The 16,581-nt window shown below is 42.5% G+C and overlaps 1 pseudogene; it reads left to right on the top strand.

The window, feature by feature from the left end:
• The first annotated feature begins 570 nt into the window (after positions 1–570).
• On the top strand, positions 571–15,919 carry LOC110291948 (guanylate-binding protein 1-like; annotated as a pseudogene).
• The last annotated feature ends 662 nt before the right edge of the window (positions 15,920–16,581 follow it).

The raw sequence follows: 16,581 nt of genomic DNA, 5'->3' as shown, positions 1-16,581 counted from the left end.
TTGGTCGTATCCAGGGTCCCTAACTCTGGGATATTAAAGTGTCTATTCTATTTCATAAGAATAATGGCAGCAACCAAGGATAATGTTGAAGTCATGATTCTCGTCATGAAAACACAGAAACAAAAATACCTTTTGTATGTACATTTTTAGCTGGTGCTCATATCAAACCCGGGGCTATGGCAATGCATTTTGATTAAACATTAACTCACCAAATAACAACCATACACGTAATGTTCCCTTGACACAGGTTTGAATTCAAGGTGTTGGCACTATGTGTGCTCATAGAAATGTCTCAGCATCTACAGCTAAGGAATCAGGAATCCTGTGTGTTTCTGTGTGAGATCAGATGCAGGCCTCAAGATGCTCCTGAATGAATAGCACAACAGGAGAGTTGACAACTTAGAACTGGAAAACACATCTTGGAAACAGAAACTCAGTTAATAAGGGTTCATGAGTTGACCAGTTTTACAGGGCTGGTGATGTACCTCAAACATTTCTCTTGGGAACACACAGGTTTTGAGTAGAAACCCCAGGGAACTCAAAAGACACCTTATATGCACAAGCTTAGCCATGCTGTGGAGGGAGTGTGGCTTCAAATATACTCATCTCTTCTGTTTCACCGCAACTCACAACACCCAGTCTCTGATGTTAGATGGTGCAGAGCATCAGTACCAGTCCGTGCAGTGTGGGATGCATTTAACAGCTTTGGAAGGGACCTGAGCAGCCCCTAGCTTTGCTTAGCTTGCAAGGGGCGTGAGCAGGAGCAACCTCACATGGTTCCATCTGAAGCGCAAGGAGACAGAAGGAGACATGGGTATCAATACACTGTCATAATTTTCTTCATGGAATTCCCTCTTGTCAGTTTGCATCTCTCTAATATGTCCATGACGAATTTGTTGGGATTGCTACCAAAGGTTCCACCCTGTCTTACTTGTATGCTTTTATGTAAGGTATAATCACACCTTTAAAGTTGGAGGTACAGTACCAGAGAATTTTGAAGAACTATAGGCAGAGGCAATCTAAACTGCCCACTAGTCATTCTACTGAAGCAGGGAAGACAGTGGGCTCAGCTGCAACGTGCTGAAGTTCCTTTCAAAGCAGAGTAGGGAAGAATGGAGGAGGCTCCTAGAATCTTTACAAAATGTATTGCTGGTAGTGATGAAGTAGAATGAAGGTACTGTGAGCCATGTATTCAGTCCAGAGAGTTTTGGTCTAAACTACGGAATGCATCAAACACTGAAGCTCAGATTGGTCCTTGGAGCCTCCCAGGATGGAGGGTAACTAAACAAGGGGTTCCATAGTTAAGATGATGATCTCTTTACACAACATCTCAGACCGGACAAACTGAGAAACAAGGCATGTAGGCATCTGTGGGGTGGGGACAGGTCAGGATGTACAATGATAGACTTCAGAATGCCTTAGTGGACCTTTGAGAAAACTGCAAATAACTGAAGAGTATGTACAGAAGACAAGGAGTGCTGGCTCCATCAGAGTCTCAGATAGTGGAGGACCGGCCACCATTGTGATTTCACAGAGACTCAGAGACAAGTAGAGGAACAGGAAAAGTTCATTGTGGAAGGAAGCTCCAGGTATCTTCTCATTATAGGCTGTTGCCCTGGGGCTGAGAGATGGTTAACCATAAGCACGGTACTTCAAATGTTTGGTTAGGGAATACTAAGTCCCTGTAGTCAAAAGTGAACACAGGACCAAGGACCTCTCCTCCCATTGATGGCCGACTAGGCCATCCTCTGCTACATATGTAGCTAGAGCCACAAGTTCCCCAGTATAGGGTAATGTCAGGACCAGAAATGGGAGTGGGTTGGTTATAGAGCAGGGGGAGGCAGGAGGGGATAGGGTATTTTCAGGGGGAAAACTATGAAAGGGGATCACATTTGAAATGTAAATTAAAAAAATATCTAATATAAAAAAAAAAGTGAACACAGTGGTTTTTTTTTTTTCCTGCAAGGAACACTGGGAAAATCATTGAAGCATCACAGTTGGTGCTGCAGTAAATTCTGCCCTGCATATTACCCCAAGGGAAAATATATCACCAGAAGACTCACGTGAAAATTTAAAGTGGGAACAGAAAAGCCACAAACTTTCAATTGATACATGATACCAAGACATCAGAACAACATCAGATCTGTGGTGAGCAACCCTCAACACTAGGAAAACAGGACCAAAATGTATTTCATGCTTTGAAAGTAAATATTGTGCATCCAAAAGTGTTACATCCATCAATATTTCTATTAAACCTGGTTAAAAATAAGAATGTCTCAAGCCAAACAAAACTTCAAGTAATTCATGGCAAAGAAGCTTGAGGAGCTGAAAGTTCTTAAAGCAGTACTATCTACAGAGCAGTAAGAGAAGAGGGGTGGATACCTGGGTCCTTCTTAGAAGGGGGATCAAAATACCCAAGGGAGGAGATATAGAGACAAAGTGTGGAGCAGAGACTGAAGGAAAGGCAATCCAGAGATGGTGTCCCATAGTTACATAACCCAGACACTATTGTGGAAACCAACAAGTGCTGGCTGACAGGAGCCTGATATAGCTGTCTCCTGAGAGGCTCTGCCAATGCCTGACAAATACACAGGTGGATGCTCACAGCCACCCATTGGACTGAGCACAGGGTCCCTAATGGAGGAGCTAGAGAAAGCACCCAAGGAGCAGAAGGGGTTTGCAACCCCATAGGAGGAACAAAAAACAATGTGAACTAACCAGTAACCCCAGAGCTCCCAGAGACTAACCCACCAACCAAAGAGTACACAAGGAAGGACACAAGATGGCATATGTAGCAGAGGATAGCCTTGTGGGACATCAATGAAAGGAGAGGCCCTTGGTCTTGTGAAAGCTTGATGTAGGGGAATGCCAGGGTGGGGAGGTGGGAGTGGGTGGGTGGATGCTCACAGTCAGCTATTGGATGGAACACAGGACCTCCTATGGAGGAGCTAGAGAAAGTATCCAAGGAGCTAAAGGGGTCTGCAACCCTATAGGTGGAACAACATGAACTAACCAGTACCCCCAGAGCTCGTGTCTCTAGCTGCATATGTAGCAGAAGATGACCTAGTCGGACATCATTGGGAAGAGAGGCCCCTTGGTGTTGCAAACTTTATATGCCCCAGTATAGGGGAATGCCAGGGCCAAGAAGTGGGAGTGGGTAGGTAGGGGAGCAGGGCGGGGGGTTATGGGGGACTTTTGGGATAACATTTGAAATGTAAATGAAGAAAATACCTAATAAAAAATTGGAAAAAATAAATAAATTATATAAGATTCATCTTTATAATTTATTTTAATTATCCAGATCTGTGGCATTAAATAAACTAATACATCTGTGCATTTCCCAATCCATCTCTAGAACCAGACCATCCCACTATTCCACATGCTATATCTGTGATGCTCACTGTCCTAGCAGTGTCACATAGGTGGACTCACACAAAACATGGGGATTTTCATTGCTTGTTCTCTCACTTAGCATAATACCTTCAAGGCTTGTCATGGTGAGAACAGAACGGCAAAACAGGCTTCCCTTTTCAGGGTCAGTGATCAGGTATCCTTGACATTGTCTTATCCATTCACCTGTGGACAGGAGAATTGAGTGCTGAAGGATGCTGACATGAAGATGCTATAGATACCCGTCTGAGCCCAGGCTTTCAGGTTCTGTTAGTCTCACGCAATGTAAGAAAGAAGGGTTTACTCCACTCACAGTCCAGGGGATATCAGTCCACTATGGCAGGGGAGACAGGGCTTTGTGTCTCCATGTGTACTGATAGGAGTGTGTGGGGTTTTGTGTCATGGCTGACCAGGAAGCAGACATCACAGGGCCACAAGCAAGTCTAGTATTAAAATTCCACATCATTCCCACTGCCAGGTAAATCCTACCTCCTAATGCACGCATTTCTCCCCAAACAGTGGCACTAACTGGGACCAAGGTTCAAATACATGGTTCTGTGGTGAATATTTTATATGTGATCCATAGCATTCTGCTCCTATACCCTAAATGCAGTGACTCCATCTTCAAAAGTTCCTATAGTTTTTTAGCTCTAATAGTGTAAAATGAGTCCGAAGGCTCATCTCTGACTCAAGGCAAGCTGTGATATGCAGTGTCATAGAATGAACTTTCCCATTTCCAGGGTTCAGGAGGATAGCAAGGGAAGAACAGTCCACGACAGACTGAACTCCAGCAGAGCAAACCCCAGTTACTATAGTTCCATGTGCAGCATATAGAACCTGTGGGTTTCTTCATCTTGCAGACCCTCTCTCTACTGTCCTGCTCCTTAAAGGACACAAGGGATCTCTCAGACTCAAGTGCACTCACTGACTCCAGCTTTCCTCAGTGGGCATCCCTCAGTCCTGGCATCTCTAACCATCTGGGTCTCCTGCTTACATCTGCTTTACCATCACAGCTTCACACACAGCAAGCTCAGCAGCTCCACCTGAAAGATTGACTTTGCCACCCATTTCTTTTGGAACCTTGATGCAAGACTGGAGGCCTCGTGACTCTTGCATTCTGAATATCAGAAAATGAGTATCCGTTATAACTGTGATTGTGAGATCAATGCTAGCTTTAATTTCAGCTAATTCTCCTGCCTTGCTTGTGTGGATTTTTCAAGAAAGATTTGCTTATTTTAAATTCACATGTGTGAATATTCTGTCTGTGTACTAAGTGCATTCCTGGTATTCACTGCTGCTAGACAGGAGCAAAGGCTCCCTGAAACTGGAGTCCTACAGTTGTCAGCTGCTCTGTAGATGCTGAGAACTGAACTGTAATCTTCTCAAAGGCCAGCAAGCACACTTCACCCCTTTCCACTTCCATTATGCTAATTTTTTTGACCAAAAAAGCAATTTTTTAATGCTATAGATTGTTGTGATCATGGTTATCACACTTATTTCAATACTTTATTACATTTATATACAAAAATATTGATATTGAATTCTCCTTATTTGAAAATTATGCTAATTTTATTACCACTTTCTGGAAGCCCTGATGCTAAGTGTCTAATCCCTCCTTCCCTCTCTGCTTTCCAGGTTTTTCCATGGGCTCCACTGTGCAGTCTCAAACCAGGGGCATCTGGATGTGGTGTGTGCCTCATCCCGAGAAACCTGACCACACCCTAGTTTTGCTTGACACCGAGAGCCTAGGAGATGTTGAGAAAGTAAGAATGAGGTTCAATTTGTGATTCAGCCTTGATATCTGAGTATTCTATGCTTTTTTCTATGCTGTCTTTAAATCTTTCATTATTATTATTTGTGTGTGTGTGTGTGTGTGTGTGTGTGTACATACCTATGTGTGCGTGGATGTGCACTTATAAGTGTGTGGGTTAGTTCATCACAAGTGTCATCTTGCATGAGTTACAGTGCACATGTGGAAGTTACAGGACACTATGTGGAATCAGTTATCTTTTCCACTGTGTGGGTTCTGGAATTTGAACTCAGGCTGTAAGGCTTGTAGTTTTTCAATAAGAATTTGAACATCATCATTGCCTCCTATACATTCATACTTACATGACATGTAGTCACGTTTAGCCAACAAAAAAAGGAGAATTTTCATAAGACTGGATTGTATAACAGCAAAATGGTAGTCTGCAGTATTAAAACACACACACACACACACACAGAGGAATTCCCAGCAGTCCTTGTGTGCATCATCACAAATGAATCTATAAACTAAGAGAACATTCACCCTGCAGGTGCTCTGAACAGCATCTGCAGGTTTAGTGTTGTTTCTGTTGTTTGGCTTTATACCTTGCATAGGTTACAAAGCTTTCATTTGTAAGGCTAATATGCCCTTTAATGAGTATGTGTTCTTTACTACTGCTAATTTGGAAAGTGACATAAGAACAAGACATACTCTCAACCTATTCATGTGCTCTGACTTCCAGGGTGACAACCAGAACGACTGCTGGATCTTTGCCCTGGTTATACTTCTAAGCAGAACCTTTGTCTACAACAGCATCGGGCCATCAACCAGCAGGCCATGGACCAGCTGCAGTATCCTTTCTATAGTTCATTCCAACCTTCATGACTCCAGATTTTTCTTAATGCAACATAAAATGATGGTAAGTCACATATATGTAGCAGGCAGTGTTCACACTGAAGTTAGGGATAAAGAGAATGAAGCTTTTGGTCTAGGTTTGGGAAGATGTGGAATTATTGTGGCCTTGGAAATCTGGAGCTTTGGATAGTGCTACAGTTGTTTCAGTGGCTTTCCTTAGTTAGCTGATCAGCTATGTGACAGAGCTGACAGACAGAATCAGAACAAGATGCTCCCCTGACCATCAAGATTTGGAGGACTCAGATGAATATGTGAGCTTCTTCCCAGACTTTGTGTGGACTCTGAGAGACTTCTGTCTTGAACTGAAAATAAATGGGCAACCTGTCTCAGCAGACGAATACCTAGAGAATTCCCTGAAGCTTCTTCAAGGTAAGAGACTTACAACTGGTAAATGAGAATACAAGAAAAACAAAACAAAACAAACAAAACTGCGAGTTCGGCTTCTTCTATCTATAATTTTCTTATACCTCGACTTCTTATTTCTTCTAGCTGACTTCACATAGAAATTAGTGTTTAATATATACTTTGTCAGATTGACTTGAGCATTTTCTCTTATTTATTTGTCTTTCAGAGTTTCATTTACAGAAATTAATTTGACTATTCTGCTTTAGAATGAAGATATATTTGAAAAGAAAGCTAGAATGAAGTGTTACATTCTCCAACTGTTAGAATAGTGTGGCCCCCAGACATGATGGGTTGCCAATAGGCTATGGAAACTAAATGATGCTGGATATATGGGTTTGCGTGTTGTCTGTGTGAATAGTCCACATTCTCCAAGTGGGTTGAATCCTTAGAAGCCACCTTTCCTGATAAGACTAGCAGAGCATTTATTATGCCTTTTACAAAAATTGGAAGATATTTAAAGCAGAAAACACTGCCCAACCCCCACACATTCCCATTCTCTTTTCTTGTTTTGTGTTGTCAGGATCTCACTATGTGATCCAGGCTGGCCTCAACTTATAATCCTCCTGCCTTCAAGTTTTGAGTGTTTTAGGATTTCAAATGTTCACATGATGGAATTTAAAACATATACTCAGCTCACACATCCTGACTGGGTATCCTGTTTTTCATTCCATCTAGGTTGTAGTCAAAAAGAAAAAGAAAAAGAGTTAAATCTGCCTCAGCTCTGTATCCGTAAATTCTTCCCAACTAAGAAATGCTTTGTCTTTGAGCGCCCAGCACCCGGGAAGAAGATTGGCCAGCTGGAATCACTGCAGGATAAGACCTGGACTCTGACTTCATGAAACAAGTGGCAGAGTTCTCTCCCTATGTTTTCAGGTCTTCCAAGATTAAAAAAATTCCAGGAGGCCTCAAGGTCAATGGACCGCGTAAGTCCTTTTGCAGACTCTCTGCTCACTGTATCATGAGACCATGGTATCATGAGACAGCAATGACCTACGTCAACTGTGAAGAAATGTTAGTCTATCACCACTGCACTGCTAAACTGCAGATGAAACCAGCACTTATAATCAGATTTTCTTTTTGGAAAAAGAGAAAAGGAAACAAAAGAAAGTTAAAAAAATGCTTTAACTCACCTGGGCACCATGGACTTAAGTAGACCAATAAGATAATCACTAAACAAGTATAGCTCTTAAATTTTAAAGTAAGTCCAATATAGTGTACATGGGGCTGCTCATTGTCAAGTTACCACACACAGAATGTTCTCTTAGGAATGGTAAGTATTCTAATCAAACTGACAGAGAGTCTTTGACCATGATTTGTTCCCAAATGGGAGTGATATTTACTATGCACAGTGTTGGCGATGCAGACAGCCATGAAGCAGGTATGGAGCCTGTTCTCATGGTGCCTATGTTAAAATGGATGCAAACATTCCATAGACACAGGCCCATGAAATCTCCATCCAGCATTCTTAGCCTTTAGGGTTGCAGGCACCTCATGAGAGGATCTTGCTAAGAGGAAAGTCTAATTCTATCAGTATGAGACAGAGGCTGGGATGCTTCCGTTTGTCATTCTTTCAAACGATGCTAAGGACACTGATGCTTTACAACGTCATATCTAGTGACTGGCATATCTAGAATTTCACAGAATAGACTTGTCTTCACCCATCTGTTGCAAATATTGTTACCTGTTTCCTGTTTATAGAACTAAAGAGTTTGGTGACAACCTATGTGATCACCATCAGCAATGGGTCTCTGCCCTGCATGGAGAGTGCTGTCCTGGCTCTGTCAGAAACAGAGAACTCAGCAGCAGTGTGAAAGATCATTGCCCACTATGACCAGCAGATGAGCCAGAGTCTGAAGCTGCCCACAGAGACCCTCCAGGAGCTGCTGGACGTGCACAGGAGCAGTGAGAAAGAAGCCATCAATATTTTCATGGAAAATTCCTTCAAAGATGTTGACCAAGTGTTCCTAACAAAATTAGAGGTAATTTTTTTCTCAAGTTTCTGGAATGTAGATTTTTAAAAGCAAGTCAAATGGGAGTTGTGATTAGGCAACTGCAACTAGATTTTGAAGTAGTAACAGATACCTATTAATAATCACAATAAATAAAAATGAATTGCAATAAACTCAAAACTTTGAAACATTTCTCCTATCATGAATAAGGTAGTAATATCCCCCTTCAATGAATTAATGACAGAGAGCCAATTAGTGTATCTGATCATATTGCATGCCCAGTGTCAGCAAACTGATTCAATATTCAAGCCAATAACAAATTCACATTGAGCCATGTTTAGTCCTTGTGTCATCTTTAACTCAGTCTGAAAAAGTAGTTTAACATCTAAAGGTGAAAATCTCTGCTCTGAACTTCACTGTCAAGGCGCAAGGATGACGTCAGTAAAAGCTGGCAACAGAGGAAGAGATCTAGTTACAGTCAGCACTCATATATTTTTCTTTGTTTTGCATTTGTGTTTGTTTTGTGTTTTGTGTTTGTTTTACTTTTAAGGAATTCTCCCCAATTCTAAATTCTAAACTCTGGCTTTCTTTTTCTTCTTATTTTTTCTTCATGTATTTATTATTATTATTATTATCATTATTATTATTATTATATTAAAGACGGAATTAGAAAGAAAACAAAGGGAATTCTGTAAGAAGAATCAAGAGGCATCCTCAGATCGCTGCTCAGTTCTGCTTCAGGATATTTTTGGTCCACTAGAAGAAGACTTGAAGCAGGGTGTTTTTTTACAAACCAACGGGTTACTGTCTTTTCAACCAGAAGATACAGGAGTTGAAGAGAAAGTACTATGAGGAACCTGGGAAGGGGGTGCAGGTAACCAGGGTTCTTCATGCTCTGGGAAGTTTTTTACCATCAGGCTGCAGTGTCCCCAGGCATCACTGGGGAACTCCAGCGTATGCTGTTTGTGTGTCACATACCTGAAGGTCTTCATACTGGATATTTCCTGCTCATCCATCAGAGACACTACACTCACTTAACAATTGAGTTCAAACTGACCACCTTAGCCACCAGTGTGACTGTCACCCTCTGTTTCAGCTAGACTCTTTATGTTGCAAAGAACTCAATGACAACCCCTTAAACAAAACTTATAATTCATCAGTTTGGGCTTCACATTATCTTATTTATTTATTTATTTATTTATTTATTTATTTATTTATTTATTTATAAGTCTGTGAACAGTATTTTACTGAAACAGTTCATAACACAGAAAAGCTGTCTAAACTGTACAGTTACTGTCTCACACAATGACAGATCCATTTGCAAAGACTCATATGAATACAATAAATAGGAGGTTTACATACTAATTTATACACAGAAACTGCCCCACAGCCGTAAAATTTTATATTTAACAGTGCAACATATCATTTAGTCATCATTTAGTGCAACATATCATTTAGTCATCTGATTTATTTTACAAGTTTCTACTGTATGTGCAGAGTGAGGTAACAGCAATTCAGAGGGGCAGGTGCTTAACTTGGCTGAGATAGTCTGGGCATTTTTGTATGCCTCTATCCTTATGGCTAGCCAGTTCCTGGAATGACTTCACAGCAACAGCCTTTGTTCTTTGCCCTTGGCCCAAAAAGGCCTCCTAATTAGCAAGCCGCATGAGTCATGGACCTTGAATTTAATTTTCTTTCATTCCCCTCTTCTTCTACTAAATAATTCTAATCTTAGAATTTTACAGGTCTATATCTCTATGTGGGGAATAGAAATCATACTCTTCTTCTATCTTAACTATAGGTTGGTATTGACGCTGGAGGACCATAAGCTGCACTGCATTCACTCTATCTTTAACATGGGAACAAAAACAGAATAAGAAGGGACAGTAAACAGGACTAGGCAGGGACCCATCCAGTTAGACTTGAGGGTCTGGGCATGATGCAGGTGCACATAGATCAGATCGCTGACTGGAACTGGTGAGATGTCTTTGGGGTACCCGGCTCGTTTGCTGTAGCCAGTTGTGACTAGACTTCTTTCTGCATCACCTGCAAGCCTTTTAACGTAGCATATAGATTATTATTATAACAAAATATGAGCTCAAACACATCATTTTTTAGACAGTGATGGGCATGGGAGCCCCATAAAGGATCTCAAAAAGAGTAAGGCTGAATCAAGAGGGAGTATTTTCAGTTCTAAATAGGGCAAGGGGAAGGAGCATCAAGTCTGCGCCAGTCTGTGTGGTTAATTTTGTCAAGGTTTCTTTTAGAGTTCTGTTTATCTTCTCTACCTGTCCTGAACTTTGGGGCCTGTATGCACGATGTAACTTCTAATCAATCTCTAATATCTTGGCCAGTTCCTGACTTACTTGGGCAAGAAAGGCAGGTCCGTTAACCACACCTTTTAATTTTTTTTGGCCCCCAAGTGGGTCAAGTAATGTAAGTTGGTAACATACTTGTGTCCTTCTTCTCATGGGAGAACTAGTTCCTTTACCAGTCCTAGTTTGTCCATAACTTGATAGTCCTCAGGGGTGTATCTAAAGCTGGTCTCTCTGACATCATAATCTTTATGCCAGGATCATTGCTCTTTGGGCCGCCTGCTTGGCGGTTAGATCTGCCATCTGATTCTATTTAGCCACAGCATCTTAGATCTTTTTCTGCAGATGTCAACAGCTCTCTTTGTCTGTATATTGCTCCATACAGTGGCAAAAGTATACCTGCTTTCAGTGTAAATGTTGATAGACTTCCCTTTTGCCATTCGTAGAGCTTGTATCAAAGCCACAAGTTCGGCTTTCTGAGATGACGTCCCTTCAGGGAGGCTGCTGGCCCAGATCACCTGCTTTCTGTCCACCACTGCACTGCTGTCCCCACCTTCCACTTACCTTTAACCATGAAGCTATTGTCATCCGGGTACCAGATCGAACTCTCAGGGCAAGACTGATCTGATCCTTCAAATTATTTTGAGTACCAGTTTCTTCTGCCAGAATGTTAGCTCAGTGATGAGTAGGTGAAGTTTCAGGCAGTAGGGTAGCGGGATTGAGGACAGCGGGGGTGTGGGGGGAGCGAAGGCCACTCGTTCAGTCAACAAAAGCTCTGAAAATGTGTCCATCGGTCAGGGGGACTGTTGGATAATGCTTTTAAGAGCATGGGGTGGGGCTGGTGAGATGGCTCAGTGGGTAAGAGCACCTGACTGCTCTTCCGAAGGTCCAGAGTTCAAATCCCAGCAACCACATGGTGGCTCACAACCATCCACAACGAGATCTGGCGCCCTCTTCTGGAGTGTCTGAAGACAGCTACAGTGTACTTAACATATAATAAATAAATCTTAAAAAAAAAAAAAAAAAAAAAAAAGAGCATGGGGTGCCACTACAGTTATTTGCTGTCCCAGAGTGAGCTTATCAACATCCTTGATAAGCAGAGCTATGGCAGCAATAGCTTTCAGGCAAGAAAACCACCCACTGGCAACAGGGTCTAACTTCCTCGATAGGTAAGCCACTGGCCTTTTTCAAAGTCCCAAAATCTGAGTAAGGACTCCTCTGACAACCCCTGCTCTCTCTTCCACATAAAGAGTGAAAGGCTTGGTTAGGTCAGGCAAGGCCAAGGCTGGCTGTCAGCAGGGCCTTTTTAATTTTTTAAAAGGCTTTCTGGTGATCTGGGGTTCACACAAACACCTCTCTTTCTTTGGCTAGGGGGTACAACGGGGCAGCTAAGGTAGCCAACCCAGGTATCCAGAGTCTGCAGAAGCCAGCGGTGCCCAAGAATTCTTTTACTTGCCGTGGTGTAGTTGGGGTGGGGATCTGAGTTAGTCCTTTTCCTGGCTTCTTTTAGCCACTGCTTCCCATCTCAAAGGATGTATCCCAAATAAGTAACTTCAGTATGACACAGTTGAGCCTTTTTAGCTGAGGCTTGGTACTCTAACTCACTTAATTCTGTTAAGCACATTGGTCTTCTGTTGCCCAGGTTTCTAGGTCCTGTCTTTTTTTTTTTTCTCTCTTACCACTGTGGCCAAAATTTTAATCAAATTTCTCTCTCTCTCTCTCTCTCTCTCTCTCTCTCTCTCTCTCTCTCTCTCTCTCTCTCTCTCTCTCTCTCTCTCTCTCTCCTCTCTCTCTCTTGTAATATGCCTTCTCTGCCTCTTACTTACTGGTTCTTACTCTAAATATTTCCCATTTGGAGTATCTCTCTCATCTCAGACTTCTCTAATCTCTTTCATCTCTATTTTCACTTTTCTTCACTGTTAATCTCTCTACTTGTCACTGTCATCTATCTCTCCTGAATCTGCTGAAGCTTTGTTCTTCCTTACAGTCTAGGCTCACTTCTTTTTAGACCTCTATACACTTCTGTATTTTTCTTCATCCTCTCTTTCTTCTTCCTCTCTTTCTTCTTTTCTTCTTCTTCTTCTTCTTCTTCTTCTTCTTCTTTTTCTTCTTCTTCTTCTTCTTCTTCTTCTTCTTCTTCTTCTTGCACTTTCTTACCGACTTACTCTGTCCTTTTTCTAACTTCTGTAATTTCTTATTACTTTGGTCAGATTGTTGGGGCTCTTTCTAGTCTCACAGAGACAAGACCTCTATCAGAGCCTGGTGGTTAGACTCACAGGTGCTCCTTACCTGGGACAGGAGAAGTCCCCAGTGGGTGGATGCCTCCCTTATTGGAGCTTGGAATAGACTCACTGCCAGCAGCTCAGGGTGGGGCCACCCAAGAAGAGAAGACACATGGAGCAGGGAAGGGAGCACAGCTCTCACAGCTGGCTGCACTGGGCCACTGACATCTCAAAGTGAAATCACCTTTTTTGCTAACAAGAGGCACTCTGGTACTGTCAAAGCCTGGAGATGGGCAGGTGGGATGTAGGGGAAAGGAAAACATAATTAGGCAAGTATGAGAAGCAGCCAGAGAAGGCGCTTCTGGCCGGCCACTCCCACAGTCTCTTCCTCTTCTCCCTGTCCATCCATCTAATGGCGGCAGGCCAGGGTCAGGGGCAGGGGAGGTCAGCATGCGGTGTGGGCATACTGCCAGGTCCGTGCAGGCCTGGGGTGCATGAGGGAGCAGGCCTGCCCGTGGGAAAGCAGTGCTGAGTTGTTTTACTTAACTATCACTGACAAATTCTGTCCTCTTGCCCTAACTAACATCAGTCCAATAGTCCACAGTCAGAGACAAAGGGGTTCACACTGTCTGTCCCATAACAAAACTCAGAAAAAAAAAAAACAAACAAACAGAAACAAAACAAAGACACTAGACACTAGTACATCTAAACACATGCATCCGCAGAGGAGTTGGGATTCTACGTCTACTCCCTTCCCGGTAGAAGGAGCATTCCATCTCCTTTGTTCTGAGAGACAACAGCCAGGCTCTCCTGACTTTTCTGACAGGGGTGGGATTCCACATCCACTCCCTCCACCCATGGAACGTCTTCCAGGGTTGCAGTCTGCGATCCTAGGACGTCTCCTTCTGCAGCCACTGGGTCTTTATTGCCCAGAGTGGCAGCTCCCAGAAAACTGAAACCAAACACAAACTCAGCAATGCCGCACTCAGACAACAGACAACGTATAAGACTCACACAAACGTACCTCCAAGGGGTCTTCGGGTTCCTAGGTGTCATGCAAATCTCGGTGGAACCTCCAAATGAAAGACCTCAGTGGGGAGATCCCCACCCACAAGTCCCGAGATGGTGCACACACCCAAGGAATCACGAGAGACTGTCTTGATGCAAACACATGAGGTAGTTTAATGATGGAGCTCCGGGACAACACGTATCTCACTAGGAGACAGAGGAGTCAACCATGAGGCTCAGAAGCTAGGGGTTTATATACAAAAAAGTTGGGGGCAGGGGAAGAATTGGTGCAGTTACACACAATTGGACAGTTTAAACATCAGCAAATTGTATGTGCAGAGTGAGGTAACAGCAATTCAGAGGGGCAGGTGCTTAACTTGGCTGAGATAGTCTGGACGACCCTGCTGAGATAGTCAGGGTGTCTTTGTATGCCTCTATTCTTATGGCTAGCCAGTTCCTGGAATGACTTAACAGCAACAGTCTTTCTTCTTTTGCCCTTGGCCCAAAAAGGCCTCCTAACTAGCAAGCCGCATGAGTCATGGACCTTGAATTTAATTTTCTTTCAATGGCAGGCACATTATCTTTAAATGATATTGTCCCATGTCCTCTGTCCATCGTCTTTCCCAGCCCCATGCTTCCTTCCGCACTTTCACTGATCTTTTTGTTTTCCTTGAGGGATTACATGTTCAGCAAACTTATGCATCTATTAACTCCAAAGTTAATTAAAGTTAGTTAACATTAATTCCAAAGTTAGAAGCCTCAGTCTAAAAAGATAGTCTTTGTTTTCTAACAGAGGCCTCCAATAACAAACATTCCTTACTGGAGTCCAGCCTAGACTGTGTGCTTGCCTCTGTGATTGGTATCATTAGAGGAAAGTTCAGTAGGAAGGAAGGTACAAAAGCTTACTGTCATTCTTCCTGTAAACTTTATGTTCCCTCTACTCAAAGGCTGAAGAAGCTCTCAAGAAATTCTTGCAGACAAAGGATGATATAATAGATGCAGTTCAACAGAAAGACCAGAGTCTGATTGAATGTAAGGCAAAAGTTAAGGGACAATGTGTCCTCAAAAGCCAGGAAAGGTTTAAATAATCTGTAATCCTGGGACCCTAAAGTAGAGCTAAAAGAACAAAGCTGTATCTTACTGGCTGGCATCAGACATGGGTATCACAATGAAGTCAGCAGTAAAAATGAAGTCTTAGAGGAAGAGTAGAACAGCATTTACACCTTCTTGCTTCCTTTCCTTCACGGTGCTAAATATGAAAACTGTAGTTGTGGAGAATGCCTCAAAACTGCTGGAGGAAATTCAAAAGAAGAATGACCAGTTGATAGAACAGCAAGAGCAGAAGCACCAGGAGCACATGAAACTGTTGCTTGAGAAGATGGAAAGAGAACAGGCACAGCTGAGGGAGGAGCAACAAAGAGCCATTGAGCACAAAATTAAGGTATTACAATTGCAGAACCTGCTATGTTCTCTTCATTAAAAAAAGTTGAGAGAGAGAGAGAGAGAGAGAGAGAGAGAGAGAGAGAGAGAGAGAGAGAGAATTTGCTTGTATGCATGTAATATCTCTAAAGGCCCAATGAGGGAATGAAATGCCCTGGAGCTAGAGTTATAGGTATTTGTGAGCCACAGAACTGGATGCTTGGAACTGAATTAGACAGATGTGTTAGTCCACCAGTGGAACTGTTTCTGAGCTAAGGGGAACCCTAAACACTAAAATTTACTTATAAATAAAAACAGATTAAAATTACAATAAAAATTAAGGCTAGAGTAAATTCTAAGAAATGAAATAATAAAAACTAACTACTATAGAACCTGCATAGAACAAGGGAATCAACCCGGTGCAACAGTTCATTTTCTCCTCCTGTCACTTTTTAGGAAAGGGAGAAAATTCAGCAGGAGTGTGAAAGACTTCGGAAAGAGAATGAGGATCTCAGGGGGAAAGCCAGTTCCAGATGTATCATAAGCTGAAGGCCTGATACCCAGCGCTGTCCTGCCACCCAAAGCAGAGCTGAACAGCATACAGAATTGGGAGCAAGCCGCACCCTTGTTGATAACAATTGGTTCTGGCATCAGAAAAGTACAAGTCAGGAAAGACACACAATGTGATTGTTGAAATCATGTTTATCCTCCTTAAGATTGTGTACAGAGGGTATCACTGACACTCTACCATAGTAGAGGGATCAACAGATTGCTCAGAAAAAAGTCACTTTTCCAAATAATTGTCTCCAAGGGACAAATGGACCCTGAGCATATTCATAAATCTTGGCGCATGATTAGAAACTAAGTTGAACAGGGGCGTGATGGGTCTGAAGAAAAAGAATAGCCAGCCGCGGGGCTGGTGAGATGGCTCAGTGGGTAAGAGCACCCGACTGCTCTTCCGAAGGTCCAGAGTTCAAATCCCAGCAACCACATGGTGGCTCACAACCATCCATAACGAGATCTGGCTCCCTCTTCTGGAGTGTCTGAGGACAGCTACTGTGTACTTACATATAATAAATAAATAAAACTTTAAAAAAAAAATTCCCTTTAAAAAAAAAAAGAAGAATAGCCAGCCACATTTCTTACAATGCGAAGTTGTAGGATTCACTGCATTGTGAATCAAGACATCTCCATGGAGACCTGGGGTCCTA

Source organism: Mus caroli, unplaced genomic scaffold (genome assembly GCF_978045245.1).
Source record: "Mus caroli unplaced genomic scaffold, Mus_caroli_1 scaffold_3, whole genome shotgun sequence".
Lineage (NCBI taxonomy): Eukaryota > Metazoa > Chordata > Mammalia > Rodentia > Muridae > Mus > Mus caroli.
The sequence above is the reverse complement of the archived record's forward strand: the minus strand, read 5'-3'. Positions and strand labels throughout refer to the sequence as shown.